We start from the raw sequence: 5,393 nt of genomic DNA, 5'->3' as shown, positions 1-5,393 counted from the left end.
TTTATGGTCATTGTTATAGTTGACATCACTGCCCCTCCCGACTCTGTCTCTTTAGTCTTATCACCTTCACTCATTCTGCTCCACACTGGCATGTGTATTCTCACTTGTGGCTTTGTGCATAGTGTCCTCTCTGCTTAGAGCATCAGATATTGACATGCTACCACCTCCAAGGCCAAACCCAAGGTAAGAGATGATTGAGGAATTGTGCACAGCCAGCCAGTTACAAACTATGGTGGAATCCTTGACTACGTGTGCTCCCAGAGATGCCTCTCCCCTTTGCTGAACTTTAATGACTTCTTGAATAGCCCTAGCCACTTCATGGATCAAGTTACCACTCTGGCCCACCTCTGATTTTTAGCAACTTTATTATAATACAACTGAGGCACAATACAGCTTATCCATTTAAAATGGACAATTTGGAGCCTTTTAGGGTAGTCACAGATGAACAACTAATGGCAATCTCTTCTAAAACATTTTCTTCACCTTAAAAACGTCTTGGAACCCTTGCATTTTTATAGTGCCCATTCCTCCTGCCCAATACTCTACTGTTAAGCAGCCACTAAACTACCTTGTAATTTTACACTTTTTCTATTCTGAGACTTTCTATTAATGGAATCATAACGTGGTCCATTTGTACTCCCTTCTGTTAGCATAATGTTTGAAAATTTTATCTTTTTTTGTAGCATGCAAGGCTATGACATAATGACTTTAAGTGGCTAAGTAATATTCCATTGTAAACATTTTGTTTAAAAACAATAGAGATGAGAACATATTGGTTGTTTCTATCTTTTGTTTATTATAAATAAAATATGTTTCCTTGTATGCAAGCTTTTTTGGAACATGATTTAAAATCTCATAGGTAAGATACTGTGAGCCCAATTTTATAAGTGTTAACACTATCCTACATTTTTGAAGAAATGGATAAACTTTTGCTTGGGAGTTGTAGCACTTAATATGCCCTCCATCAGTGTAAATGAGTGCCAATTTAGCCACATGCTTACCAGTGCTACGTTCTATCTTCACTTAAATGTGATGTGATATTTTATTGTGATTTTAAATGACAGTGGTAAGCATCTTTCCTGGGAAAATGGCTACTTACTGCATTTACCTAAGCTTAATATGAGTAGTTATTTCATTATTGTGCTATGAATTCACTTTCTACATCCTAAGAACACATCATTTTTTTTAAAAAGATTACTCTTAATTTGTTTTATGTTGTGAGTACTTTGGCTGTTTGTAAATGAACCACACATTTGTAGTACCTACAAAGGCCAGAAGAATTGGATCCTCTAGACCTGGAGTTACAGGTAGTTATGGACTATCGTGTGGTGGGGGTTATGAAGGGATCCTGAGTCCTCTGCAAGACCAGCAAATACTTTAATCAGCTGAGTTATCTCTTCAGCCACTATGTACACATCCTTTATTACATATATCATATGCAAATGTTATATGACATTTTTAAGTGGCATTTAAGGCACGGAAGTCTTCAATTTTGAAGTAGTCATATTATCTGTTTTCTTTTAGTGCTCCTGCTTCTGCTGGCATAGCTGAGAATCAGTTGTCAAATCCAACATCATCAAGATGCAACACTGCTTTCTTCTAATGGGAATAAATTGTAACTTTCATTCTTACATTTCAGCCAATGACCTCTCCTTCCCTTTTGAAAACTTTGAGATGATGTTTCACCAAATTGTCCGGACAGAACTGAATCCTAGATCCAAGTGATTCTCTTCCCTCAGCCCTGAGATTTCAAGGATTACATAGATATACCAATACACCCCACTTTGAGTTTGACTTTGTATACAATATGAGGCAAGGCTCCAGTTGCATCCGTTGCATGGGCTTATCCAGCTTTTGCAGCACCATTCTGTAAATACACTGACATTTTCCTCTGAAACAGTCTTGGTATCTGGGGTGGTTTGAATGAGAATGGCTCCCATAAACTCATATATTTAATACTTGGGCCCTAATTCGTGTGGTCTTGTTGGAGAAGGGGTGTCACCCTTTTGAGGTTTCAAAAGCCCATGTCGTTCCCAGTTCTTACTCTCTCTGCCTCGTGGTTGTTGTCTAAATCTAAGCTCTCAGCTACTGCTCCGGCATCATGCCTGTGTGTCTGCTGTCATGTTTGCTACAATGACGATCACAAACTCACCCTCTGAAACTATAAGCCCAATAAACTCAGGCTCTACGAGTTCTTTGCTCCTGGTGTCCAATCACAGCAATAAAAAGTAACTAAGACAGTATCCTTGTCAACATGGATGAGACAGGTATGGGTTCACTCCTGGATTCCTCCATTCCACTAGGCTAGATAGCTCCATCCTTCTGATTGGCCCTTCATGACTTCAGGTTTCAGTCCTAGGCCTCTGAGTTTCCCCACCTGCTGGGTCACTTTGCCTTCTCTTTCAGGTTGTTCCCTGGACCTTTTATAAGATTTCTCTAAGCTAGGGATAACCATATATCCCTCAGTTGGTAGAGCATTTGCCTGTAACACACACAAAACTCAGTTTTCAATCCCAAGCACAGACTCCCTCTGTTCCCAGAACTCTGTATGCTGAGGGAGGAGGGTTAGGAGTTCAAGGTCACCCTCGGCTACATAGTGAGTTGGAAGCCACCTCAGAGTACATGAGACCCTGTTTCAAAAAGAAAAAAAGTCTCCGAACTGACGTTACCCTGAAGATCCACACTGATCCCTCCTACAGAGGCAAATCATCAAGAAAGAGAACAAACTCACCCTGTCGCTCCATGCAGCTCTGATTCTTGTTATTGTGTATTCTCCCAGCCTCTTCACTTCTTATGACATGGACTTGCAATGTCTCAGTCATCATCATGTTATTTTCAATGTCTCCAAAACTCCAAGAAGTTTTTCAAGCTGTCAAAATGTCCTGCCTAGGTCCACTCATTTGACATAAGATGTGAAGATGCCTGTGTATCTTTGTGGCAACCATTACACTCCAATAACTCTCTGCACAGGAAGTCATTCCCTCTCACTCATCACATCCCTCTCCCTCCCTTGTGTGTGTCTGTGTGTATGTGAAATAAAAAGACTTCAACCTTTTTAATATCCTAAAGATATTAAACCTAAGATAGCAGATTCTCATTTTAGCAACCCTCCATGAATGAATGGATGGATGTTATCTTCCTTCCCTCCCCTCATTGTCACCTTTTAATTGAATTAGTTGGCCACCTCCATGAAGCCAAAGTTAATTACTGTTGATCAGCAATCTGCTGTGACAAGCTGAAGAGTCACATACCATAATGAAAATATTAAAAATGCATTAGTATAACCTCTTAATATAAGAAAATGGTTTTAAAGATTTGAGTAGATTTTTTATTCCATGATGATAAAAATATTTCTGTCTCATATATATCATGTCCCCTCCTTACACGGCTCAGGGAACATTGCAGAAGAAGGAGCTGGGAAAGATCAGATTCTGTTTTGAAAAATGGTTGATATGATCAAAACACATTATATAGCCAGTAAAATGGCTCAGTTGACAAAGGTGACTGCTGCCTCGCCTGATAATGCCGATGACTCTGGCTTTGGCATCCATGTGGTGGGTAGGCCGAGGCAGGCAGCCATTGGGGGTCAGTGCAAAGAGCTGCTGACTGGGGTGGATCCAGATACCTGAAGGGGCTGCTGCTGAAGGCATCCAGCAATTAGAGAAGTTACTCAGAAGACCTTTTTTTTTCTTCTGAAGGAACAAAGCTTAATTTACTGGGGCTGGCACTCTCTGTGGCCAGCAGAAAAACTATGAACTCTTTTAACTGCTTGAGGCCTGCGAGAAAGAGAAAACAAGAAAGAAAGTTCACACACACACACACACACACACACTGGATGAAACAAAAGACAGAGTCTGACTCCCGGCCTCCCGTCCCATCCTCCTCCCCACCATGAGAACTAGGTCCGTTGTTGCCCACCTCCTGAGATATTCAAGCTACGTGTCGGCGAGCTCCCATTTGGACTTTTGCAATCAGAGATTACAGCAATGGCCTCAAAATGGAGGGTTACTTCATCTTGGTATTGTCACCCAGTATATGCAAGATACTGGCAGCATTATCATCATGCAATGCTTTGGATGTGAAGCCACCAACCAGAATGCCTACAGAAAGTTCAGGGATTCTTATTTCACTTCCCCACGGTTCTTCCCTCATGGAGTTCTTCCCTGGAACTCTGTTGCTTATGAGGCTTGACATCCTTGGGACTCTCGAGACCAGCACATGGCAAGGCAGGAGTCTCCCTACAGTGTTTCCCATCTCAAAAGCCCTGGGCAGCCTCCCTCCGCATAACAGCAAAAGAACCCAGACATCCACAAGAGAAAATGAAGCACTGTATGAAGAGGAAGAGCTGGAGTCAGATTCAGATGATGAAGTAGAGTGCGACCTGAGCAATATGGAAATCACTGAGGAGCTCCGCCAGTACTTCACACAGACTGAGAAGCACAGAGAAGAGAGACGACAACAGCAGCTGCTGGACGCAGAGTGCCTGAATGACTATGTGAACGCGGACCATGGCCTGTACTTCAGCCACCACAGGTCATTGAAGCCCCCATCTGAGAAGCCCTGGGAGCGGCGCCAAGCAGAGATGAAGCGCTTGTATGGGAACAGTGCTCCCAAGATCCTGGCCATGGAGGCTGCTATGCCGCTGAGCTTTGATAAGCACTGTCACAGGAAGCAGCCGAAGTACCAGCCTGTCATTCCCCTGAAGTTCTGAGTCCTGGGCACCGGGACCCGAGGCAATGCCTCACAGTTCCTAGCCTTTCCCTCTTTATTTCTCCTGGACATTTTTCAGAGAAAAAGGCCTGTATACTGATATGGTAGATACAGTCTGTCAGCCACTTATAATTGTCAACAATACTGTTGCCACCACAAGGAATGTTCACTTGACATAAAGTGATAATTGTGTGTGTTGGACTGGCTCTCTGTTTTCTCTGTAACAGTCCAGTTCATTGAAATTATCGCCTAGAGATACCGCCTATTGTTTTGCATTTTTAATTTCCTTCTTTACACTGTTCTGAATGTCATAAAAACCTTAAGCCACGTGTCATTTGTTGCTACATTCTTAGACCAGTTTTCACACAGCACATGCTAACTACAAACTCTTAAATCTTCCTGCTTCCGCCTCCCAAATGCTAGCTTATAGGTTTGCACCGCCCACACTGGGCTTCTGTCCACATATTTTCTCAGACTATAGCTCTTTGGATCCCTCTGAAAACTATGCAAGTGAACAGTAAGACAAGTGGCACTTGTCACTCAGCTAGGTGTCAGCCCACATGTTCTATAAAAGACCTGAGACTAAATGCTCTGGGCTTGGCAGACCATGTTGACTGTGTCTTAACTGCCTGACCCTGTCTTCATGTATACAAATCTATAGACAGACACACATATTCACACAT

The 5,393-nt window shown here is 42.4% G+C and overlaps 1 pseudogene; it reads left to right on the top strand.

Annotated features, from left to right (window-relative positions):
- The first annotated feature begins 3,986 nt into the window (after window positions 1-3,986).
- On the top strand, window positions 3,987-4,711 carry LOC117695541 (gem-associated protein 8 pseudogene; annotated as a pseudogene).
- The last annotated feature ends 682 nt before the right edge of the window (window positions 4,712-5,393 follow it).

This window comes from Arvicanthis niloticus, chromosome X, assembly GCF_011762505.2.
Source record: "Arvicanthis niloticus isolate mArvNil1 chromosome X, mArvNil1.pat.X, whole genome shotgun sequence".
Classification (NCBI taxonomy): Eukaryota; Metazoa; Chordata; class Mammalia; order Rodentia; family Muridae; genus Arvicanthis; species Arvicanthis niloticus.
This window is presented reverse-complemented; position numbering and strand designations above follow the sequence as displayed.